The sequence below is a fragment of the Ranitomeya variabilis genome, chromosome 3 (assembly GCF_051348905.1).
Source record: "Ranitomeya variabilis isolate aRanVar5 chromosome 3, aRanVar5.hap1, whole genome shotgun sequence".
Lineage (NCBI taxonomy): Eukaryota > Metazoa > Chordata > Amphibia > Anura > Dendrobatidae > Ranitomeya > Ranitomeya variabilis.
Window position 1 is genome coordinate 190,576,888 of NC_135234.1, and position 27,586 is coordinate 190,604,473.

The window sequence follows — 27,586 nt, forward strand, 5'->3', positions numbered from 1 at the left end:
GATCATTTGGACCAACAATGTATTTGCAGTCCTTCTCCTTGTTACAAAGCTGATTATTGTATGTTTTGTTTTTTGTTCTCTTTTTTTGTTTCCCATTTATTATTTATTTATTTCTGCACATAATATATATGCATATTTTCTTTATAGTATTACATAATTTGTTTTCTTTATTTAAGTATTATTTTGTTGTCTTTTTAAGATTAATTATGATTCTCTTTCAGATTCTCTTGTCCTCTGTGCAGGGCTATCATATAACACTCACTCTCTTTATTATTTGGCTGTCACCCTTTCTTTTTCTTTAGCCCCTTACATAGGCAATCAGCATGTCGCTATTTGGCCTCCTTTCTAGAGCCATGTTATAGCACTCACAGTTCTTCTGCTCTCCTGCAGACCGCCGACTTCTTGATCAGCGCATGCGCAATAGAACAGTGTTGGCAGAGACGTCTGCCCTTTTCTCACGCACCTTTATGTTCCTTGCGCATGCGCAGTACAGCGTTATGGTTTCCTGCTGGTCACAGCCACACACCGGTGCCTGATTATGACTGCATCTTTGATACACAAAAGGGCGCCGTTGGCTTTGGTAAGCTACTTCCCCAGACGAAGTGGTCTTAGCAACCGTGATACACGTTGGGTCCTCTTGCCATTTTGCCCTGTTCTCTCCACTGGCCGGTCAGGTTATTCTCTTTCATCATTAGGTCTTACCTGGGCTATATTCTTGCTGTTCTTGTTGTGATCTTCTCAGGGTTTCCACGGCCATGGGACCTGTTTTATCTGCATTTTCATTTGCAGCATAATTTGCACTTTGCATTTGGGCTGGTGCAACTTTACGCTTGGGGCAGCACTAGTTTATATGCATCCTATCACATCCCAAGGGGACCTTTTCTATGCCTGACTATCTGCGGGGATCAAATACACTTAAAAGACTGGCATTCTTATTACAGTGTGTGTTTTGCATTTTACCCAGCAGTGTACCACGGTACTTTTTCAGTGCCATGTGGGGGATTTGTGTAACGTTGGTTATATATATATATATATATATATATATATATATATATATATATATATATATACACTCACCGGCCACTTTATTAGGTACACCATGCTAGTAACGGGTTGGACCCCTTTTGCCTTCAGAACTGCCTCAATTCTTCGTGGCATAGATTCAACAAGGTGCTGGAAGCATTCCTCAGAGATTTTGGTCCATATTGACATGATGGCATCACACAGTTGCCGCAGATTTGTCGGCTGCACATCCCAAAGATGCTCCATACAAGGCAGGATGGATCCATGCTTTCATGTTGTTTACGCCAAATTCTGACCCTACCATCCGAATGTCGCAGCAGAAATCGAGACTCATCAGACCAAGCAATGTTTTTCCAATCTTCTACTGTCCAATTTCGATGAGCTTGTACAAATTGTAGCCTCAGTTTCCTGTTCTTAGCTGAAAGGAGTGGTACCCGGTGTGGTCTTCTGCTGCTGTAGCCCATCTGCCTCAAAGTTCGACGCACTGTGCGTTCAGAGATGCTCTTAGGCCTACCCTGGTTGTAACGGGTGGCGATTTGAGTCACTGTTGCCTTTCTATCAGCTCGAACCAGTCTGCCCATTCTCCTCTGACCTCTGGCATCAACAAGGCATTTCCGCCCACAGAACTGCCGCTCACTGGATTTTTTTTCTTTTTCGGACCATTCTCTGTAAACCCTAGAGATGGTTGTGCGTGAAAATCCCAGTAGATCAGCAGTTTCTGAAATACTCAGACCAGCCCTTCTGGCACCAACAACCATGCCACGTTCAAAGGCACTCAAATCACCTTTCTTCCCCATACTGATGCTCGGTTTGAACTGCAGGAGATTGTCTTGACCATGTCTACATGCCTAAATGCACTGAGTTGCCGCCATGTGATTGGCTGATTAGAAATTAAGTGTTAACAAGAAGTTGGACAGGTGTACCTAATAAAGTGGCCAGTGAGTGTATATATATATATATATATTGTATAGAAACAGGCCTAATGAAGGAGTGTCTTTTGTATTGGTTTTAATTGTTTTTAGTATTGTTACCAATAAAGTTTGTCCTTTTTTCATATATTTTACTGGTGGTGTGCAGATTATGTAGTGGCCTCTTTTCTTCTTTTTTTCTTTATGGCCATTATTAGCCACTTTTTTACACCCCCTGATTTAATTAAGTGACATATTGTGGTGCAATACACACACAGCTAAAAACACCCAAGAATGGCTTAGACGAAAACATTAGACTATTCTGAAGTGGCCTTCTATGAGCCCTGACCTAAATCCTATTCAGCATTGGAAAGAGCTGAAACATGCCATCTGGAAAAGGCAACCTTCAAACATGAGACAACTGGAGCAGTTTGCTCTTGAGGAGTGGGCCAAAATTCCTGTTGAGAGATGCAGAAGTCTCATTGAGAGTTACAGGAATCGTGTGATTGCAGTGATTGCCTCAAAAGGTTGTGCAACAAAATATTAAGTTAAGGGTACCATCATTTCTGTCCAGGCCTATTTCATGAGTTTTATTTTTTTTTTAAATTCTGTAGAAGCATGGTTGAAAAGCAATGTCTGACTTTCATTTGTTCATTTTCATAGATTTTTTTTTATATAATATTACTTTTGTCAGATTCAAGTTATTTCTGTGACCATTGTGGGTTTTTCTGTCATTAGACGAGGGGTATCAACAATTTTGACCACGTGTGTACAGGATTGTGGAAAGTCCTGATATTTAGGATTTTTAAAATATTTTTCTCGTTATCAAATCAACAAAATACATGTAAATTAAATGAAAATAATCAAACAGCTTTTTAGTCACAGACCTGTGTAATTCATCACCCACATATTGTGGACTACACATTTTCATTTTAATTTAGAAAAAAATAAAAGTCAGATTTTAAGCTTTCAGTGCATTACGCAGTATTCACAGGGAGTACTCTGTGAGTAGATTCTGATATCTTTTCTTTTATCTTAAGTTTAAAGTTAATAAATTATCTGAAATTAAAAATTGCCAAATTTGTATGAGGATGCAGCTACTGCGTAAAAAAGGTTTCTACAGTTTCCACTTAGAAATGACAGCTCATAAATGTAAAATAATATAAAACAGAAAGCCAGCTATGATGTGATTAATGTAAATATGAAAAAATAAAATATTAATTTGTAAGAGTCAAATGGTATTTATATTGAATGGGATATGGCAGAAGTGCATTAAAAAAGTGTGAAATGAATTTGCGCATAGATAGTAAAATTTAGGCTACTTATTACAAATCCTAAATTATATCCAGTGGTTTAGCCAAGGGATAAAAATAAAAGAACAATAAAAATGCAAAGCTCTGAGATTGAAAGAACGGAAGATGAGAATATTAAACTTGGCACTTTTTCCTGAAAAAGAAGATTAATGTTAAAACAATGTGTGAACCTATGTGATGGTAAAAAATACAGAACATTTCTAGCTTAATATTAAAGTATAAAGATAACTAAGGCAAAAAAATTTTTTATTCCACTAAGTTCTAGTTCAGTAATAGAGTTGAGCGAATTTGATCAGGTCCCTGCTATTTCGGCAAGCTACAGCCCTTGTCGAATAAGCTGCAGAGGGAACCCAGCTACATGGAGCGTGCCAGCTGATCAGCTGTCCGGCGCCACAGCTGCATGTGTCGCGGCTGTGTCACTGTCACAAAACATGTATGGAGAGCCTTTGTGTTGGGTTTTCATGCATGTGCTGTGACAGTTTCACAGCTGCGACACATGCAGCTGCGGCACCAGACAGCTGATCAACCGGCGCGCTCCAAGTATCTGGGTTCACTCTGCAGCTTATTCGGCATGCTCTATAGCTTGCCGAATAAGCAGGGACCCAATCAAAGTCACTCAACTCTATTCAGGAATGAGAAAAAAACAAAATTTATTTCAAAGTATTGGTCAAATTAAGTCAATGTAAAGGCGTGTCAATTGACATGCTAATATGTCAGATTTTGTTGCTCATGTACTTTCTATATTTTTAACAGAAAATAAAAATATGTTACTTTTGATATATATATTCCCGACTCTGTTCTCAGGTGTCCCAGGACCAGGGTCTCTTTCCCTGTCCCTAACTCTAGGGGCTCCCTAGCTCACCCTGCTGCCTGGATTACTTCTGATGGTGAAGTTGCCAGGGCCACGTACCTTGCCTTAACTCCAGAATCTGCCCTCTATCTGTACCCTTCCACCACCCAGGGCAGAGGGCAGTGGTAGTGTACTGCAATACACCCACTAGACTTAACAAGGTAATATAAACAGGGACAACGGAATATACCAAACATACAAATATACACACTTATATAACAGAAGTATGCAATGAGGAGTGGAGGATAGAGTTAAACCAGAGTAAGAGAAGAAAGGGAATTATCACACACTCAAAAATCAAGCAACAGTCACAGAAAAATCCACCAACCGACTACTCAAGTAACCACCACCAACTTCCTGCAAGCCATGCAGCAAAAGGTAGCTCTGACGATGTGTGTTAGTCAGGACTCAGATTATAAATGAGATGGGATTGGCTAACAGTGCACTCAGAGCTCTAAACAGAGCAGATTAACCCCTACACTAACCAAAGACATTTTTATCATTTAATAGGAAGGTGAAGTGCTTATATTCAGCTCATGAGTAGGAGAAATCAGATGCTGCGGTCTTCTTTCTCCTCTCTGTCACGGTAACCCCGTGACAGATGATGTGCAAAAAAACAGAAATTCTACTTTGATCTGATTGGCGGTTTAAGGTTGTCCATTCATTCAAGTGAATTGGTCTTTGGAAAAAATTAATCCATGAGTCAGCTGAGTGTTGTCCATTTTTCACTAAATGCCTGGCTGGAGAAGCCTTTAAGTTTTTTTTCATATGGGGAAAATGGATTACACATGGATTGTAAAAACTGAGACATGGGCCAAAAATGGATCCAGCACACTGATAAAAAGGTCTGCTTTTAAAAAAGCCTGACCTGTAAATTTGTCCTAAAGCAAAAGTACAGTTGTGTGAAAAAATGTTTGTCCCCTTCCATATTTCCTATTCTTTTACATGTTTGTCACCCTTAAATGTTTCAGATCACCCCAAAAATGTATATATTGGACAACGATAACACAAGTAAACACAAAATGCAGTTTTTAAATGAAGGTCTTTATTATTAAGTGAAAAAAATACAAACCTACAGGATCCTGTGTGAAAAAGAGATTGCCCCTAAACCTAATAATTCTTTGGGCCCCTCTTAGGAGCAACAACTGCAATCAAGCATTTGTGATAACTGGCAATGAGTCTCTTACAATGCTCTGAAGGATTTTTGGCCCACTCATCTTTGATGAATTGTTGCAATTCAGCCACATTGGAGGGTTTCCGGGCATGAACCGCCACAGCATCTCAATCGTATTAAGGTTAGGACATTGAATAGGCAACTCCGAAGTCTTTATCCTGCTGTATAACCCAAGTGTGCAAAAACACGAGGTCATGAACAGATGGCTGGACATTCTCCTTCACGATATTTTGGTAGACAAAAAAATTCATGGTTCCATTTACCACAGCAAGACTTCCACATCCTGAAGCAGCAAAACAGCCACAGACCATCACACTACCATTACCATATTTTACTGTTGGAATGATGTTCCTTTGCTGATATGCTGTGTGTGTTACTTTAACGCCAGATGTAATGGGACATACACCTTCCAAAAAGTTCAACTTTTGTCTCGTCAGTCCACAGAGAATTCTCCCAAAAGTCTTGGGGATCATAAAGATGTTTTCAGGCAAAACTAAGACAAGCCTTTATGCTCTTATTGCTCAGCAGTGGTTTTCATCTTGGAACTCTGCCATAAAGACCATTTTAACCTAGTCTCTTTCTGATAGTGGAGTCATGAATACTGACCTTAACTGAGGCAAGTGAGGCCTGCAGTTCTTGGGATGTTGTTGTGGGTGTCTTTTGTGACCTCTTGGATGAGCCATCGCTGTGCTCCTGAAGTAATTTTGGTGAGCCGGCTTCTCCTGGGAAGGTTCACCACTGTTTCCTTTTTTCACCAATTGTGGATAATGGCTTTAACCGTGGTTTTTTGGAGTCCCAAAGCTTTAGAAATGGCTTTAGAACTTTTCCAGACTGATAGATCTCAGTTACTTTGTCTCTCACTTGTTCCATAATTTCTTTGCATCTTTTGGTCCACTTTTCTTTGTCAGGCATGTCTTATTTAAGTTATTTCTTGATTGAGAACAGGTGTGGCAGTAATCAGGCCTGGGTGTGGCTAGGGAAATTGAACTCAGATTCCCAAAGGTGATAAACCACAGTTAATTTATGTTTTAAAGCAGGGGGCAATCACTTTATCACACAGGGCCCTGTAGATTTGGTTTTATTTTTCCCATAATAATAAATACCTTCATTTAAAAACTGCATTTTGCACTTACTTCTGTTATCTTTGCCTAATATTTAAATTTGTTTCGTGATCTGAAAATTTAAGTGTGACAAACATGCAAAAGAATAAGAAATCATGCAGGGAGCAAAAACTTTTTCACACAACTGTATATATTAGGAAAGAATTGTAAATTGTTTTTGCACAAATATCTATGCACATGGAAAAGTTGCAGACACCAATCCTTTGTGGTGGCACACGAACATTACACAATGTTTTACCCTAGAGGTAATGCTTCTTGGAAAGAAAAGCTTTGGAATACTGCATACATAATATGCCACAATTGTTTTCTAACAAATTCCGTGTAAATATACTATATAAGAAAAATTTCTGCACAATAAAGTTAGTTCCTCAAATGTACAGTATCTCTTCATTATCAAAATATTTACTGGATGATTATTTTCATAGCAAATTAATATATATTTGTTTAAGTTGTATTATCTAAATATAAACTATAGGAGGGAGGTTCTATTTGATACATTGATGTGTTGATTATTTTCAAATGCAAATGCACTAGTGATGAGCGAATATACTCGTTACTCGAGATTTCTCGAGCATGCTCGGGGGTCCTCCGAGAATTTTTTAGTGCTCGGAGATTTAGTTGATTTACATCTGTTAGCCAGCATAAGTACATGTGGGGGTTGCCTGGTTGCTAGGGAATCCCCACATGTACTTACGCTGGCTAACAGATGTAAATCATTCAGCTGCGTCAAGAAAAACTAAATCTCCGAGCACTAAAAAATTCTCGGAGGACCCCCGAGCATGCTCGAGAAATCTCGAGTAACGAGTATATTCGCTCATCACTAGTGCATTTGCATTTGAAAATAATCAACACATCAATGTATCAAATAGAACCTCCCTCCTATAGTTTATATTTAGATAATACAACTTAAACAAATATATATTAATTTGCTATGAAAATAATAATTCACTCATCACTAAAATGCACCCTTTTTTGTAATGACATGAAAAAGAGGTGATTACAGGCTAGATTCATCTCTCCATAACTAAGATAACTGCTGAGGTTGTCAGATAATTATAAGCTACAATTGAATTGTGAAATTAAATACTTATAGTTTTGATAGGAAGATAAAATCTACTTTAATTAAAGTGATCTTCCTATGAATTAAATGTATTCCCTATTGACAGGATAAGAGATAAATATCTGATCACTGAGTATCCTATTGCTGAGTTTTAGAATAGGAGTCTTGATCCTCCATTTTATTAGGCTGCTTTCACACTAGCGTCGGTATGGGCCCATCGCAGTGTGTCGGGCCAACGTACCGACGCATGCTGTGAAATAAATGCCCGATGTGGGCAGCGGAAGCAGTCTTACGACGCTTCCGCTGCCCCATTGCAAGGTCCGGGGAGGAGGGAGCGGAGTTTCAGCTGCGCATGCGCGGTCAAAAATGGCGGACTCGACGCACAAAAAAAGTTACATGTAATGTTTTTTTGTGCCGACGGTGCGCCAAAACACGACGCAACCGTTGCACGATGGTTGCGACGCGTGGCAATACGTCGCAATGCATCAGTAATGTAAGTCTATGGGGAAAAAACGCATCCTGCAGACAACTTTGCAGGATGCGTTTTTTTCTCCTGAACGACGCATTGCGACGTATTGCAAACGACGCTAGTGTGAAAGTAGCCTTAGGTGCACTGTTCATTGTCAATAAAACATATGGAGATAATCAAGTTCAGAGCTCTGATGTCTTTGGCAGTCTTGATTACTAAACTGGCAGTGGGCATGTGCAATCATGTTGCTCCATTAAACACCACTGCGACTAAAAAGAATGGAGGACTCAGGATTCTTGTTTTAACCCCTTAAACCTGAAGCCTGTTTTCACCTTCCTGACCAGGACAATTTTTTCAATTCTGGCCACTGTCATTTTATGAGGTAATAACTCTAGAATGTTTCAATAGATCCTACTGATTTTGAGAATGTTTTCTCATGACATATTGTACTTTATGACAGTGGTAACAATTAGTGTTGAGCATTCCGATGCTGCAAGTATCGGGTATCGGCCGATACTTGCTGTATCGGAATTTCCGATACCGAGATCCGATATTTTTGTAATATCGGATATCGGTATCGAAACAACATTAATGTAAAAAGGTGTAAAAGAAAGAATTAAAATAAAAAAAATCGCTATACTCACCTGTCCGACGCAGCCGGGACCTCAGCGCAGGAACCGGCAGCGTTGTTTGTTTAAAATTCGCGCTTTTACTTGCTTACGTGAATTCCCGGCTTCTGATTGGTCAGGGCGGCCATGTTGCCGGGACGCGGACCAATCACAGCAAGCCGTGACGAAATTACGTCACGGCTTGCTGTGATTGGTCCGCGTCCCAGGAACATGGCCGCCATTAACCAATCACAAGCCGTGACGTCACGGGAGGCTGGACACGCGCTTATTTTGAAAAGCGCGCGTGTCCAGCCTCCCGTGACGTCACGGCTTGTGATTGGTCACGGCGCCATATTGCCGGGATGCGGACCAATCACAGCAAGCCGTGACGAAATTACGTCACGGCTTGCTGTGATTGGTCCGCGTCCCAGGAACATGGCCGCCATTAACCAATCACAAGCCGTGACGTCACGGGAGGCTGGACACGCGCTTATTTTGAAAAGCGCGCGTGTCCAGCCTCCCGTGACGTCACGGCTTGTGATTGGTCACGGCGCCATATTGCCGGGACGCGGACCAATCACAGCAAGCCGTGACGTAATTTCGTCACGGCTTGCTGTGATTGGTCCGAGTCCCGGCAACATGGCCGCCCTGACCAATCAGAAGCCGGGAATTCACGTAAGCAAGTAAAAGCGCGAATTTTAAAGAAACAACGCTGCCGCTTACAATCGCCGAGGTCCCGGCTGCGTCGGACAGGTGAGTATAGCGATATTTTTTATTTTAATTCTTTATTTTACACATTTATATGGTTCCCAGGGCCTGAAGGAGAGTTTCCTCTCCTTCAGACCCTGGGAACCATCAGGAATACCGTCCGATACCTGAGTCCCATTGACTTGTATTGGTATCGGGTATCGGTATCGGATTGGATCCGATATTTTGCCGGTATCGGCCGATACTTTCCGATACCGATACTTTCAAGTATCGGACGGTATCGCTCAACACTAGTAACAATTATTTAATCTGACTTGCGTTTATTTGTGAAAAAATTGGAAATTTTGAGAAAATGTTGAAAATTTTGCAATTTTAAAATTTTAATTTGTATGCCCATAAATCAGACAGTTATGTCACAAAAAATATTTAACAAATAACATTTCCCACATGTCTACTTTACATCAGCACAATTTTGGAACCAAATTTTTTTTATGAGGAAGTTATACAGTAAAGGTTAAAATTTGATGAGCAACTTTTCATTTTTTTCAACAAATTTTACAAAACCATTTTTTTAGGGACCACATCACATTTGAAGTCACTTTGAGGGGTCTATATCAACGAAAATACCCAAAGGTGACACCATTCTAAAAATTGCACCACTCAAGGTGCTCAAAATCACATTCAAAAAGTTTGTTAACCCTTCAGGTGCTTCACTGGAGCTGAAGCAACGTGGAAGGAAAAAATTAACATTTATCTTTTTGGTCCCACAAATGATCTTTTAGCCCCATTTTTTTTTGACTAGGGTAAAATGAGAAAATGTACCAAAAATGTTGCACAATTTCTCCTGTGTATGCCGATATTCTAATTGTTTGGGAAAACCACTGTTTGGGAGCACGCCAGGGCTCGGAAGGGAAGGAACCCCTTTTAACTTTTGGAACGCAAAATTGTCTGAAATTGAGAGCTGATGCCATGTCACGTTTGAAGAGCCCCTGATGTACCTAAACAGTGAAAAAACCCACAAGTGACCCCATTTTGGAAACTAGACCCTTCAAGGAACTTATCTAGCTTCATGGTGAGCACTTTGAGCGCCCAGGTGCTTCACTAAAGTTTATAGCTTAGATCCACGAAAATAAAATAAATCACATTTTTTCCCCCAAAATTATTTTTATCAACAATTTTTTTATTTTCACAAGGGTAGCAGGATAAAATTGACAGCTGAAGTTGTTGTGCAATTTATCCTGTGTACACTGATACCCCATATGTGGGGAATCCACTGTTTGGGCACACGGCAGGGCTCGGAAGGGAAGAGCCACTGATGTGCCTAAACAGTGAAAACCCCCACAAGTGACCCCAATTTGGCAGGTAGAGCACTTTGAACCCACAGTTTCTTCACAGAAGTTTATAACTTAGAGGCGTGAAAATAAAAATCAAATTTTTTCCCCCAAAATTATCTTTCAGCAAGGATATTTTTTATTTCACAAGGGTAACTGAAGAAAAAGGACAACTAACGTTATTGTGCAATTTCTCCCGAGTACGCTGACACCCCATATGTGGAGTAAAACAAGTGTTTGGGCGCACGGCAGGACTTGGAAGGGAAGGAGTGACATTTTGGATTGCAGACTTTAATGGAATGGTCTGCGGGAGCCATGTCGCATTTGCAGAGCCCCTAATGTGTCTAAACAGTGGAAATCTCCCACAAGTGACCCTGTTTTGGAAACTAGACCTGCTGATTAATTTATTTAGATATGTGGTGAGCACCATGAACCTTCGAGTGCCTCACAGAAAACGATAACGTTGAGTCGTGAAAATAAAAAAAATTCCCCCTAAATTATCTTTTTTTGCAACAAATTTTTTAATTTTCTTAAGGGTAACAAGAGAAAATGGACAACTAACGTTATTGTGCATTTTCTCCCGAGTACGCTGATATCCCATATGTGGAGGAAAACCAGTGTTTGGGTGCACTGCAGGGCTCGGAAGGGAAGGAGTGACATTTTGGAATGCAGACTTTGGTGGAATGGTTTGTGGGCGTCATGTCGCATTTGCAGAGCCCCTAATATGCCTAAACAGTGGGAATCTTCCACAAGTAACCCCATTTTGGAAACTGTAAACCTGAAGGAATTTATCGAGAGGCATGGTTTTATAGTAAAGATTATAATGCTTTTGGTTTTACTGTTGCATTTACAATGTGGCAGTATGTATAAATTGTACGGAGTATATCAGATTGCAAAAATGTGTTGTCAACAGAGTAAAAACAAAATGTATTAATTTGTGTACGTGTGGTATGCTTTGAAGCAATCCTTAATGCAAAGCACAAGTTTCATATGGCAGGTTTCATAATGGTAAATTGTGTGCTTTTGGATTCCCCTCTTGGAGCACTCTCTGCACCGTTTTTGTGATCGTCCTTTCCTCGCTGTTTGGGGAACCTCTCCTGGGAAATGTTGACCTGGGACAATATGGGCACTATCAGTTTCAGAAGTACTGGGACCCTCACCTTCCTGAGTGCCAAACATCAGGGCCTTGATGACTACCTCCTGAAATTGATGGAAGATCCCCATATTGCCTGCAGATCAGGACAGCACAAAAGCATTGTACAGTGCCATGTGTACAATGTGCATGGCCAATTTTTTTGTACCATACTTTAGCTTTTCGCATGGCACTGTATGATTTGAGAACCTGATTTGAGAGATCTACACCCCCATGTACCGATTGTAATCCAAGATCAAGTCTGGCTTTGGGACATGTGCTTTGGTACCATGAACAGTGTACAAGGGAGCTGTTGTCATGGTGTATGGTGGTCAAGATAAGGACATTCCTGTTGTGCTTTTGCTTGAACACCAGCATGTTGTTGCTGCATTGGGCTCTGCTTTCACCTTTTCTCAGCATTTGACCAACTAGCAGGTTAGGGAGGCCTCGCTGATTTTTTTTGCAGTGCCACTTGCAACTGTACCTTTAATAGGGAGGGTCTTGAAGAGTGGGATGCTGGTGTAAAAGTTATTAAAGTAGAGGTGATAACTTTTATCCACCAATGGGTGCAGCAATTTCCACACAATTTTCCCACTCACCCCCAGGAAGGGTGGGTTCTCAGTGGGGTTAACCTTGGTGTCTATAACATCATAGACCTTAAATCTGTGGATGTACACTGAGGTACTCTCATACAGTTTGTACAGTTTTATTCCATACCTGGCCCTCCTACGGGCCAGATATTGTCTGAATTTTAGCCTCCATTTGAAATGAACTCAGCAAATTTTCTGCTATAGTTTTCAACCACTGGCTGAATTTTATATAGAAGATCAAAGTTTGGATTGTCTCTGGGAGGACATTGCGCATTATCACTATAATGCAAACATTTTTGGATTGCTTCAAATCATGTCCTTCTCATGGCAATATGAAATAACGGTGTACTGTAGAGAATATCAGTACACCAGTATTGCCATGGCTCTGTTTTTTTTTAATATGCCCATATGCAGCACAATTCCACAAAATGTCATCATCTCTGCTGTATTTACAGGGGTTCATTTAGCGTATGACGAAGTGGGATTCTGGGTGAAAAATTGATGGGCATACAAGTTTGTCTGGGCCACCATAACATTTATCATTTCCTCACTGAAAAAGAATTTGAAATAATCAACTTCAGTGAGGCCAGTGGTGTCAAACTGGATTCCTGAGCTGCTGATGAAATCCGGAATGACGGGCTGATAATTTTCGGGGGCTGCAATCCATATGGGATCGATTGCTGCAGGAGTTGCCTGGGTGCTAGGGTGCCTTGCTGGTGGTCCTTCCTCACTAGATCCGTGTTGGAGGCAAGGAAGGCGTATGCCTCCTCTGGTGAATAGCATCTTCTTGACAAATGGGACATTTTCTTTTCAAAACCCTGAGGATGTGTGTGTAAGTGGTGCTTTCACATGTGTAATGAGTGTGGCTTGTGTATAGGGTACTATTTATATATAAAAAAAAGAAACTGATAAAAGTAAATAGAAAAAATGTAGAAGAAACACTTAGAGGAAAAAAAATAAAAGAAAAATCAGATGTAAAAATAAAAGTTTGTATAAAAAAAATTACAAACGCTCACTACACTAATGCCCTCCCTATAAATTTACCCGACGCAAATAATTTGTTTTCACAAAAGAAAAATTAACGTCACCAACAATATGACATACCCTCTCATAATGCACTCGCCAAACATTTGCTCAATGCAACTAATCTTTTTTCACAAAAGAAAAACAAACATCATCATCATCATCATCAATGTGACATACGCTCCCCTAGTGCACTAGAATTTACTTTGCATATTTTTATGCAAAAAATACGCTACCTTCCTACCTATAAAACTACTATATACATTTTTTTCTCTAAAGCAAGATCAGTTTTCACCAAATACTGACACCAGCTAAACTAACATGCTACCTATAAAACTACTCTGTACAATTTTTTTTTTCTCTAAAACAAGATCAGTCATCACCAAACACTGTGATGGTGGCTACACTAAGGGTATGGGCACACGTTGCAGTTTTTGCTTCGGATCCGCAGCGTTTTTGATGCTGCGGATTCGCAGCAGTTTTCCATGCGGTGTACAGTACAATGTTAACCTATGGAAAACAAAAACCGCTGTGCACATGCTGCGGAAAAAAATGCGCGAAAATGCTGCATTTTTTTTTCCGCAGCATGTCAGTTCTTTGTGCGGAATCCACAGCGGTTTGACACCTGCTCCATATTAAAAAACCGCAGGTGTAAAACCGCAGCAGAATCCGCACAAAAACCGTGGTAAATCCGCGGTAAAACTGCGATAAATCCGCAGGAAAAACGCAGTGTTTTTGCCCTGCGGATTTATCAAAATCAGTGCGGAAAAATCCGCACACCAGGACGCAGCGTGTGCACATACCCTAACACGACACCCTGCTACCTATAAAACTACTCTGTATGATTTTTTTTCCCCTAAAACAAGATCGACAGTCACTAACGCTATGACACTGGATATGCTACCTCACTACCGAATTTGACATTGGCGAACTTTTCCAAACACATTCGCTCATCTTTATCAATGACTCAAAACACACTGCAAAAGCAACCCAGGAGTTTCTTTTTAGGAAAAAAAGGGTAATATTCTGCAATGGCTGAGTCAATTACCTGATCTTAATCCCATCATGTATGCATTTCACATCATTAAGTCAAAACTGAAGGCAAAAAGACCCAATCACAAGCAACAATGAACTCTGCTGCAGTAAAGTCCTGACAAAAAATCAGAAAGTAGGGAACCCACTGATTGGTGACAACTAGTGTTGAGCATTCCGATACCGCAAGTATCGGGTATCGGCCGATACTTGCGGGTATCGGCCGATACTTGCGGGTATCGGAATTCCGATACCGAGATCCGATACTTTTGTGGTATCGGGTATCGGTATCGAAACAACATTAATGTCTAAAATAAAGAATTAAAATAAAAAATATTGCTATTCTCACCTCTCCGACGCAGCCTGGACCTCACCGAGGGAACCGGCAGCGTTCTTTGCTTAAAATGCGCGCGTTTACTTCCTTCCATGACGTCACGGCTTGTGATTGGTCGCGTGCCGCCCATGTGGCCGCGACGCGACCAATCACAGCAAGCCATGACGTAATTTTCAGGTCCTCAATGCCTAATTCTAGGCATTCAGGATTTTAAAATTACGTTCCGGCTTGTGATTGGTCGCGTCGCGGTCACATGGGCGACGCGACCAATCACAAGCCGTGACGTCACGGGAGGCAGGAAACGCGCGCATTTTAAAATTACGTCACGGCTTGTGATTGGTTGCGTGCCGCCCATGTGACCGCGACGCGACCAATCACAGCAAGCCGTGACGTAATTTCAGGTCCTGAATGCAGAATTAGGCATACAGGACCTGAAATTACGTCATGGCTTGCTGTGATTGGTCGCATCGCGGTCACATGGGCGGCACGCAACCAATCACAAGCCATGACGTAATTTTAAAATGCGCGCATTTCCTGCCTCCCGTGACGTCACGGCTTGTGATTGGTCGCGTCGCCCATGTGACCGCGACGCGACCAATCACAAGCCGGAACGTAATTTTAAAATCCTGAATGCCTAGAATTAGGCATTGAGGACCTGAAAATTACGTCACGGCTTGCTGTGATTGGTTGCGTCGCGGCCACATGGGCGGCACGCGACCAATCACAAGCCGTGACATCACGGAAGGAAGTAAACGCGCGCATTTTAAGCAAAGAACGCTGCCGGTTCCCTCGGTGAGGTCCAGGCTGCGTCGGAGAGGTGAGTATAGCAATATTTTTTATTTTAATTCCTTATTTTACACATTAATATGAATCCCAGGGCCTGAAGGAGAGTTTCCTCTCCTTCAGACCCTAGGAACCATCAGGGATACCGTCCGATACTTGAGTCCCATTGACTTGTATTGGTATCGGGTATTGGTATCGGATTAGATCCGATACTTTGCCGGTATCGGCCGATACTTTCCGATACCGATACTTTCAAGTATCGGACGGTATCGCTCAACACTAGTGACAACCTTGTCTTCCAGACTTCAGGCAGTCATTGTCTGCAAAGGATTGTCTACAAAGAATTAAAAATCAACATTTTATTTATGATAAAGTTAATTTGTCCAGTTACTTTTGAGTGCCTGAATGAGGAAGCTTTGAAGAACAATGGTTGTGATTCCTTGTTCAAATGTTTTTACTAGTCTTGTAGATTTTTTAAATAAAACCAAATAAACAAACAACAAATAAACACCAAACCATGCTCAGAAGGAAGGGAGCAGGTATTGGAGTGAGGGAAGAAAGAAAACACATTTAAAAAAAGGAGGAGAGACAAGGATGGAATCGGAAAGGAAGGAAGTAATCCCTTCAAGTGTAGGACAGGAAAGGCAAGTGTATTATTTTAAAGTCTTAAAATCTTAATTTTTTTTCTGACTTTCTACAGATAAGAAAATTGGTTAATAAGACAAGACTATTACAGTACATTATTAGTAGCTTATCAATGTTTTATAAACTTGTCAGGGTCAAGATGTACCAGATCGACCTGGGGGGGGGAGTTTGCAGAGCCCAAATCACGTAGATTCCATCACTATCCAAATATTTCTGCACCTAACTGTAAGTGATGTCCAGATGAATTATCTTTTATGAGCTTCAGTAATAAAGCTATCTTTTCTAGGCTTTATTTGTGCTGGAGGCATTCCTTTTTGTGATTACTGGCAAAAAAAAATCATATTTCAGATTTTCTTCAGGGAAAGGTTACAAACAACTGCAAAAATGGCTTGGTTGTTTCAGGCAACTCTGACATGCATTGCAGGACTTGTAATTCAATACAATTCTAATATAATATAGATTATATCATTCTATTTACACACCTATGTTTCTCATATGCCATATACAAATATTTTCAACCTATTTCCCCAAAAGTTGGGATGCTGTAAGATTTAAAGTGAACATTAGTGAAATAATTTGTAAATATTCTATAAACCATAGTCACAATGGAACATAAAATATATCATAGGTTGAAAGTTAGACATTTTTCCATTGCACTTAAAATAACTCACAAAATCTGAAAAATATTGGGACTGGATTAAAAAGTATAAATGCGGTACTAATGAAAGAGATGAGGAGTTAATTTTAAACTAATTTACATTACTGTATAAAAACATGTTAGTGAGGCAGCTAGTAATGAGTGTACTCGGTACTTGGGTTTTCCGAGCATGCTTGGGTGTTCTCCGAGTATTTTGGGCATGTTTGGAGATTATGGTAGAGTCGCTGCAGCTGCATGATTTGTGGCTGCTAGACAGCCTGAATACATGCGGGTATTCCCTACCAAACAGGCAATCCCCACATGTATTCAGGCTGTCTAGCAAACATAATCTCCGAGCACGCCCAAAATTTCTCGGAGAACACTCGAGCATGCTCGGAAAACCCGAGTACCGTGTATACACGCTCATCACTAGAGGCAGCGTCTAGTAAGAAAAGATGGTTAGAGGTGCACCTAACTGTCAACAACTGCGTGTAAAAAATTTTGGACAATTCAGAAAAATATTCTTCAATCTAAAAATGTATAGACGTTTGAATATCCCACCACCTGTAGTATATAATATCATCAAAAGATTCAGAGATTCTGGAGAAATCCATGATCACAAAAGACAAGGTTAGTGGTCAATTTTGGATGCTCATGATCTATGGGCCCTCAGACAGCATTGAATTGAAAAGTTGTACAGATCACTGCATGAGCTCAGGAATACTTACAGAAATCATCGTCTGTGAACACAGCTTGTCGTGCAATGAACAAATGCAAGATAGTACATTATCTCACAAAGAAAAAGTCATACATCAACACAATACAGAAATGCTGCCATCTTTTCTGGTGCATAGCTCCAGTAAAATGGACTGAGGCAAAATGCAAACTGTTCTGTAGCCAGATGAATCAAAATGTTAAATTCTTCTCAGAAGAGGCAATTTGAATATTTAATTTCCCAGAGGAGCATTGCACGGCGAATAAGCCTCCTTACCTTGACAAGCCAGCTGGTATGTCACTCTCCATAAGGAGAAATGCTAACCCTTAGACCCCAGTCCAGAGCCTCTCACTTAGCCAAATCAGTTCTCATGCTTCGCACTGATGATGGCCAACAGCCCGAAACACCGTGTCTGCGAATTGAGATACTGATTTGGCTTTTATCCTAAGTCATATTGCACGACTCGTTAAAGGGTTGATTGTGACTTGTAGGATCGCTACTTCCAACAGGTGGCGCTATAGAGTTAAGTCCTCTTTTTCTCAGAAGAGGCAATTTGAATATTAAATTCTTTACTGAAACCATGCATGTCATGTCCTTTGGACTCAAGAGTGATGATCCAGCTTATTATCAGAGCACAGTCCAAGAGCCAGCGTCTCTCATGGTAAGGGGTGACATCACTGCCTACATCATGGGCAACTTATATGTCTAGCAATGCAATATCGATATTGAGCATTATATGGAGGAATTAGAACAACATGTGTTCCCATACAGACATTTCAGCGAGACAATGCTAAATCACATACTGCATCCATCTTAAAAGCATGGCTTCAAAAAAGAAGAGTTTTGGTGATGAATTGGTCACCTGCAGTCCTGACTAGTGTTGAGCGATACCGTCCGATACTTGAAAGTATCGGTATCGGAAAGTATCGGCCGATACCGGCAAAGTATCGGATCCAATCCGATACCGATACCCGATACCAATACAAGTCAATGGGACTCGAGTATCGGACGGTATTCCTGATGGTTCTCAGGGTCTGAAGGAGAGGAAACTCTCCTTCAGGCCCTGGGATCCATATTAATGTGTAAAAGAAAGAATTAAAATAAAAAATATTGCTATACTCACCTCTCCGACGCAGCCTGAACCTCAGCGCGGGAAGCGGCAGCGTTCTTTGTTTAAAATTCACGCTTTTCTTTCCTTACGTGAAGTCCCGGCTTGTGATTGGTCGCGTGCCGCCCATGTGGCGGCGACGCAACCAATCACAGCAAGCCGTGACGTAATTTCAGGTCATTCAGTATTTTAAAATTACGTTCCGGCTTTGTGATTGGTTGCGTCGCAGTCATATGGGCGACGCAACCAATCACAGCAAGCCGTGACGTAATTTCAGGTCCTTAAGGATTTTAAAATTACGTCCCGGCTTTGTGATTGGTTGCGTCGCAGTCACATGGGCGACGCAACCAATCACAAGCCGTGACGTCACGGGAGGCTGGACACGCGCGCATTTTAAAATGCCCGTGAGTCCAGCCTCCCGTGACGTCCCGGCTTGTGATTGGTTGCGGCGCGGTCAACCAATCACAAGCCGGGAGGCTGGACACGCGCGCATTTTAAAATGCCCGCGAGTCCAGCCTCCCGTGACGTCCCGGCTTTTGATTGGTTGCGGCGCGGTCAACCAATCACAAGCCGGGAGGCTGGACACGCGCGCATTTTAAAATGCCCGCGAGTCCAGCCTCCCGTGACGTCCCGGCTTGTGATTGGTTGCGGCGCGGTCAACCAATCACAAGCCGGGAGGCTGGACACGTGCGCATTTTAAAATGCCCGTGAGTCCAGCCTCCCGTGACGTCCCGGCTTGTGATTGGTTGCGGCGCGGTCAACCAATCACAAGCCGGGAGGCTGGACACGCGCGCATTTTAAAATGCCCGCGAGTCCAGCCTCCCGTGACGTCCCGGCTTGTGATTGGTTGCGGCGCGGTCAACCAATCACAAGCCGGGAGGCTGGACACGCGCGCATTTTAAAATGCCCGCGAGTCCAGCCTCCCGTGACGTCCCGGCTTTTGATTGGTTGCGGCGCGGTCGACCAATCACAAGCCGGGAGGCTGGACACGTGCGCATTTTAAAATGCCCGCGAGTCCAGCCTCCCGTGACGTCCCGGCTTGTGATTGGTTGCGGCGCGGTCAACCAATCACAAGCCGGGAGGCTGGACACGCGCGCATTTTAAAATGCCCGCGAGTCCAGCCTCCCGTGACGTCCCGGCTTGTGATTGGTTGCGGCGCGGTCAACCAATCACAAGCCGGGAGGCTGGACACGCGCGCATTTTAAAATGCCCGCGAGTCCAGCCTCCCGTGACGTCCCGGCTTGTGATTGGTTGCGGTGCGGTCAACCAATCACAAGCCGGGATGTCACGGGAGGCTGGACTCGCGGGCATTTTAAAATGCGCGCGTGTCCAGCCTCCCGGCTTGTGATTGGTTGACCGCGCCGCAACCAATCACAAGCCGGGACGTCACGGGAGGCTGGACTCGCGGGCATTTTAAAATGCGCGCGTGTCCAGCCTCCCGGCTTGTGATTGGTTGACCGCGCCGCAACCAATCACAAGCCGGGACGTCACGGGAGGCTGGACTCGCGGGCATTTTAAAATGCGCGCGTGTCCAGCCTCCCGGCTTGTGATTGGTTGACCGCGCCGCAACCAATCACAAGCCGGGACGTCACGGGAGGCTGGACACGCGCGCATTTTAAAATGCGCGCGTGTCCAGCCTCCCGTGACGTCACGGCTTGTGATTGGTTGCGTCGCCCATGTGACTGCGACGCAACCAATCACAAAGCCGGGACGTAATTTTAAAATCCTTAAGGACCTGAAATTACGTCACGGCTTGCTGTGATTGGTTGCGTCGCCCATGTGACTGCGACGCAACCAATCACAAAGCCGGAGCGTAATTTTAAAATACTGAATGACCTGAAATTACGTCACGGCTTGCTGTGATTGGTTGCGTCGCCGCCACATGGGCGGCACGCGACCAATCACAAGCCGGGACTTCACGTAAGGAAAGAAAAGCGCGAATTTTAAACAAAGAACGCTGCCGCTTCCCTCGGTAAGGTGCAGGCTGCGTCGGAGAGGTGAGTATAGCAATATTTTTTATTTTAATTCTCTCTTTTACACATTTTTACATTAATGTTGTTTCGATACCGATACCCGATACCACAAAAGTATCGGATCTCGGTATCGGAATTCCGATACCCGCAAGTATCGGCCGATACCCGATACTTGCGGTATCGGAATGCTCAACACTAGTCCTGACCTTTCACCAATAGATAACATATGGTGCATTAGAAAACAAAAAAAATTGCCAAAAAAATCTAGGACCGTTGAGCAGCTAGAATCTTACATCAGACAACAAAAACTGGACAACTTTCCTTTCCCAGGAATTCAACAATCGGATTCATCACTTTAGAAATGAATGAAGACTACTATGAAAAGATGAAGGGATGCTACACAAAGCTAGACATGGCCATATCCCAACTTTGAAATGTAAAAGTGTCTAATGTTCAGCTTCTGATATGCAATATGTTCTGTACATAATATAGCTTTAAGAGATTTTCAAAACACTGTATTCTTGTTTTCTGTACATTTTACACAGTGTTAAAAAATAATGGCTTTGTGTAGGAACATTACCGAGCCAGATTTAAATCTCTAATGAAGAAAAGGAAAATCAAATTAAAATAACGTAGGGTTAATAAGTAAGGAACACCCTCCAGCATTGGAATCCATTATTTTTAATCCATGTATAAACAATGTAACCCTGGGCTGAATCTGATCTATAGAAAGAAGAAAGGAAGCAAAAGCTAAATCAATAGTAAACTACTTGCAAAGCTGCAGTATGTACTAATTAAAATGTACAGAACAATGCAATAGGATGTTGAACATGATATTTCAGAACAGCAGCTGGAATATGTTTGTACTAACTGTGCGGGATATTTCCAAAAACTTTTTTAGTTAGAAACTTTATAGACTGTATCAGAAATCTGACATTATTGTTTCATTAATCTTTCAGAAGCAGGAATGATCTGATAATATTCCCATATGGCTACTCAGAAATCAAATACCTTACTGCTTTCATGTGGGCACCGTCAAGAAAACTACAGGCTAACTTCTTTGTCAATTTCTTGAGCATTAATCATCTTTTTCTGGGAGTTTCATTGATAAGGTTCCGCAGGTCACTATGTTATTCTTGCTGCAATCAATAACCTGCTGCATTAAAGTTAGCATCATCTATATATATAACAATGAGTGTATGTGTGTGTATGTATCGGCAACCAATCACTAAGCATGTGCGTGTGTATCAGCCATGCCCACTCCACGTAGCAACCAATCGCTAAGCATCTTTCATTTCACCAGAGCTTTTTATAAGAAGCTGAGCTGTGATTGGTTGCTATGAGCAACAGTTTTCCTTGTAGACAGTTGTGGTAACTGAGGCCTATTCTTCTTATGATTTCTATGGTGTTATCGTCCTTCTGTAAAGCTGGAAATGACATAATTTATTACCGTGTCAACACAGATCACCCTCTGACACAAACTGCAGGGGGAGCCTAGAATCACACAAGATTGGATTAGATACACGGCTCAGCAGACTGTATCACACATGATAGGATCAGATACACGACTCAGCAGGAATTAACACACAGGAGAGGATAAGATACACAGCTCAGCAGACAGTATCACACAGGATAGGATTAGATACACAGCTCAGCAGACAGTATCACACAGGATAGGATTAGATATATGGCTCAGCTGTCAGTATCACTCAGGATAGGATTAGATACACAGCTCAGCTGTCAGTATCACTCAGGATAGGATTAGATACACAGCTCAGCAGACAGTATCACACATGATAGGATTAGATACACGGCTCAGCAGACTGTATCACACAGGAGAGGATAAGATACACAGCTCAGCAGACAGTATCACTCAGGATAGGATTAGATACACAGCTCAGCAGACAGTATCACACATGATAGGATTAGATACACGGCTCAGCAGACGGTATCACACAGTATAGGATTAGATACACAGCTCAGCAGACTGTATCACACAGGATGGGATTAGATACACAACTCAGCAGACTGTATCACAGGATAGGATTAGATACACAGTTCAGGAGACAGTATCACACAGGATAGCATTAGGTACACAGCTCAGCAGACAGTATCACACAGAACAGAATTAGATACACAGCTCAGCAGATGGTTTCACACAGGATAGGGATAGATACACAGCTCAGCATCTGTCCTTGAAAGTAGTAGGGATCGATTTGCAATCTCCATGTTTTTCCCATGGTCAACTTTATGTGGCCTGTTCAAGAGGTGGAACTGCCAAAAATCTGTTCATCTTTGCACCGGAAGGAAAAACCAAAAATGTTGTTTATCCAAAAGGCTCTTGAATGAGTTGAAAATAACATACTATCAATACTTAGGTAATCGTTTAGTTAATTTGTGTTGCAAATCTGTAGTGTTGAGTATACGATGTGAAATGTTTTTATGTGCAAAATAATCATTGTAATTTGTTATAACAAACCACACTTAGTTACTATGCCTGGGCAACACCAGGTTCTTCAGCTAATTTTAAAATATAAAACCTTTAGATGCAGTATGGTGGCTCGGTGATTAACACTGTTGCTTTGCAGCGCTGGGGTCATGGGTTCAAATTCTACTAAGGAAATCATCAGCAAGGAGTTTGTATGTTTTCCCCATGTTTGCTTGGGTTTCCTTCCGCACTCCAGAGACATACTGAAAGGCTGCAAAATTTGATGGTGCTATATAAGAAAACATACTAAATTAATTAGATTTTAATGACATTGTTGATGATGTTAACCTTGGTAAACAAAAACCAAGGTGGCTAAATTTAACTCCATCCCAACATTAGAAGTATCGGTACTTCTATTTAGCAAGGGATTCCCATAAATGGACATATTTTATTGGTACATCCAAGTGATTGTGTGGGCACAGGAGCTAACCTTTTAAATGCTGCAATTAATAATTGTGAGAGGGAGGGGCTCTCTCTTTTTACTCATTGGGACCACTACAGCGAACACAGGAAAAAATTAATTTAAAATATGGCAAAAATCATGGGTTTTTATCATACCGCCCAACACAGAGTAGAATTACATGCAATCAAAAAGTTGTATGTAAATAAAAAGAGTATCTCTTCTCCATCAGCAGAAAAATTGCAACAGTTATAGCCCTTAGAATATGGCAAAGCAGAAATATTTTTTTTCCTAATTGTTTTTAGTGTGAAAAAGTTACAAAACATAGATAAACTATATAAATGTGGTATCACTGTAACATTACTGACCAGAAAAACAAAACTGTCTTATCTTATGTCTACAAATCCTGAATTCCTGTTTTTTTTTATTTCTGATTTTGAAAAATTGTAGTGGAAAGCATTAAATAAATTTGATGTACCCCAAAATGGTAGCAATAAAAATTTCATCCAGTAAAAGAAGGCTGCGCATAATTCTGTCAGCAGAAAAATAAATTACGGCTGTCAATATATGACAGTACTTTTTTTTTTTAACAAAAAGAAAGTGTTTATTGTGTGATAATAGCAAAATGTAAAAAAAATCTATAAACGGTAAATCTGTCTTTGTTGTAATTGTACTTTGTTGTAATTGCACTGATCCCATGAATAAAGCTGTCTTATCACATGGTAAACGGCGGAAAAATAATCAATAAAAGCAATTATTGAACAGCTTTGGATTTCTTAATTCTACATTCTGCCTCCCAAGCATAGCAATAAGGCTTGGTTTATATTTGATCAAGTGCACTTTCTTTGGGATTTTCATGTAAATATTAGAAGAACATGATACAGGCAAAACTACATATGAAACCATTCACTGTAATGAGAAAGATGGAGTCACTTTGGTCTCCATATGGCATATGATCGAATGGTGTTTGTCATTTTAGGCATGCATAAAATTGTGATCAACCACAATTTTATTGATGAATAGTGTTGAGCGATACCTTCCGATACTCAAAGGTATCGGTATCGGATGGTATCGGCCGATATCCAAAAAATATCGGATATCGCCGATACCGATACCCGATACCAATGCAAGTCAATGGGACACAAGAATCGGAAGGTATCCTGGATGGTTCCCAGGGTCTGAAGGAGAGGAAACTCTCCTTCAGGCCCTGGGATCCATATTCATGTAAAAAATAAAGAATTAAAATAAAAAATATGGATATACTCACCCGTCCGGCGGCCCCTGGACCTTATCGATGTAACCGGCAGCCTCCGTTCCTAAGAATGAGGAGTGAAGGACCTTCGATGATGTCGCGGCTTGTGATTGGTCGCGTGACCGCTCATGTGACCGCTCACACGACCAATCACAAGCCGCGACGTCATCGCAGGTCCTAAACTCACTGCATTCTTAGGAACGGAGGCTGCCGGTTACATCAGTAAGGTCCAGGGGCCGCCGGAGGGGTGAGTATATCCATATTTTTTTAATTCTTTATTTTTTACATGAATATGGATCCCAGGGCCTGAAGGAGAGTCGCCTCTCCTCCAGACCCTGGGAACCATACACTGGGAACTTCCGATTCCGATTTCCGATATCACAAAAATATTGGAACTCGGTATCGGAATTCCGATACAGCAAATATCGGCCGATACCCGATACTTGCCGTATCGGAATGCTCAACACTATTGATGAATGAACAGATGGGTCAGAAGGAGACCAGACTAACTTTGCCTGCAGGCTCGGACTAGTGCAAATAGAAACAGGGGAGACCCCTGGTGGGCCACAGATCACAGAAGTTTTTATACACTTCTCCATATCAGCACCGTTTCAGCGGTGTCAGCACTTCGTTTCCCAGGGTTGTTGTGCAGTTGTACTTTCAAACATGCGACAATCACACCCATGCTTACGAAGTCATCCTTTGACCCAAACTCTACATCCAGCTATCACCCCATATTGCTGTTATCGCTCACCTACAAACTCCCTGAACCGCATGTCTATATCAAAATTTCCTTCCACCTATCATCAAACTTGCTCTTCGACAATCGACAATCTACAATCTGGCTTATGTCCCCACCACTCCACCGTAACTGCCCTAACCAAAATAACTTATGACTTGCTTACTACACCCTTTGCCTGGGACAACTCATAAAGTACCATAGTTTTCAGAATCATCTATACACTGATGACACTCAGATCTACCTCTCCAGCCAAGACATCATATCTCTGCTGTGCAGAACCCCACAGCATTTAACAACCATATCCTCCTTCTTCTCATCATGCTTTTTACTTTTTAAGGCCGGCATCACACTAGCGTATTGCATGCGATGCTAATGACACTCGGCTCCTGCTCGCAGCAGAGCAGGAGCCAAGTGTCATGCGTCTGTGCTCTGATTCTCTCGCACAGGGAGGATCGGAGCACAGCTGCGGAGGAAGCGGAGAAATGAATTTCTCCATCTCCTCCATTGCTGGGGTCCGCTTATAATGCACATCACTAGGATGATATCCAAGTGATGTTCGTTGTCTCACTTGCACCCATAGGCTTATATGGGTGCGAGTGAGCCGAGAGTTTTCCTCGGTCCGAGACAATCGCAGCATGCTGCGATTGTCTCGGACCGAAGAAAATGGCTGACAAAAAGTCGGCTGCTGGGAGCTGCCCCATATGTTAACCTTGGTCTGAGTGCAATGCGATTTTTTATCGCATTGCACTCGGCCGTTTAAAACGCCAGTGTGACGCCGGCCTAAAGCTTAATGTGGACAAAACTGAAATCAAGCTTTCCGCTGTACCAAAAGTCATCTACCTCAGAGTAACCCTTGACTCTGACCTGTCCTAACACTTATCCTCTGCTTTTCCCCTCTACAAATCCCTTCATTAGCTTCCAATTCCTCAATAAATCCAGTTCAAACTACTAGCATTGACCTACAATGCCGCCCTTTATCCATCCCCTCCATATATCTCCAAACTAAATCTCCTGATATTTTCCCACAGGTAATCTCTGGTCCTCCCAAGATTTCCTTCTTGCTCCATACTTGTACAGTCCCCTCCCAATCTTCCCCAAGACTTTTCCCAAGAACCCCTCATCCTCTGAAATTCTGTGCCCCATCACGTCTGATTATCTATAACATTCAGAACCTCCAGAAAGAGCTTGAAAACTCATCTTTTCAAGAAAGCTTACAATCTGCCATAACCTCGCTATCAGCTCACCACCACCGAAATGTCTCCCCCTAAATTACTGTATCTTTCCCTACTACTTTGCAATCACGCAAAGGGAGGGCCCTCTCCCCTTTTGTTTCAGTCTGTCATTGTTAGCTAATAATAATAATATTTATTTTTATATAGTGCTAACATATTCTGCAGTGCTTTACAGTTAGTTTTGCACACATTATCATCGCTGTCCCCATTGGTGCTCACAATCTACATTCCCTATCAGTATGTATTTGGAATGTGGGAGGAAACCAGAATACCCAGAGAAAACCCACGCAAACACGGGGAGAACATAAAAACTCCTTGCAGATGTTGTCCTTGGTGGGATTTGAACCCAGGACTCCAGCACTGAAAGGCTGCAGTGCTAGCCACTGAGCTACCATGCTGCCCTTAGTTAGTTTGTATTTTCCCCCCTGGACACACATTTTGAACTGTGCATCTTACAAAGTCTTCCCTCAATAGACCCAAAAAGAGAGTTCCTGGATTCTTGACTGGGAGCTGCAGAGAGTAACTCCATCGACTCGTCACTGCAGGTACATCTTTAAACTACAAGAAACAAAATGAGCAAAAAACCCTGCAGTAACTAAATAAGTAAATAGCAAGTGCATTTAAATATCTCAGGGTTCTTAGTAATACTGTTTTGATCAAAAATAGCATAAAAGCCATGCCACCATCATCAAGGTGCCCCTGATCAAGGTGGAACCTACACCATGTAATATTAAAAACCTTACCATGTGTCAGTTGACCTCAGTGTGTGAATAAGGACAGACATGACAAAAGGACCAAGTCCCAATCTATGGACGCTAGTCTGCAGAAGCTTTTGAATGTAATTACCAGCTCATGAAAAGGAGGCCACACCCTGAATTGCACAAAATGTAAAAATACAAAGATAAAACACAAAAATTGAGCTTGGATTAAGTTGG

The 27,586-nt window shown here is 41.9% G+C and overlaps 1 long non-coding RNA gene across 1 annotated transcript in view; it reads right to left on the reverse strand.

Moving 5' to 3' along the window:
• The window catches only part of LOC143818057 (uncharacterized), a 57,833-nt gene extending 36,083 nt beyond the window's left edge, over nt 1–21,750 (reverse strand). Inside the window, exon 1 of the long non-coding RNA XR_013224288.1 lies at nt 21,549–21,750. This is a non-coding gene — a long non-coding RNA (uncharacterized LOC143818057). The remainder of the gene's footprint in view (nt 1–21,548) is intronic.
• Between the last annotated feature and the right edge of the window lie 5,836 nt (nt 21,751–27,586).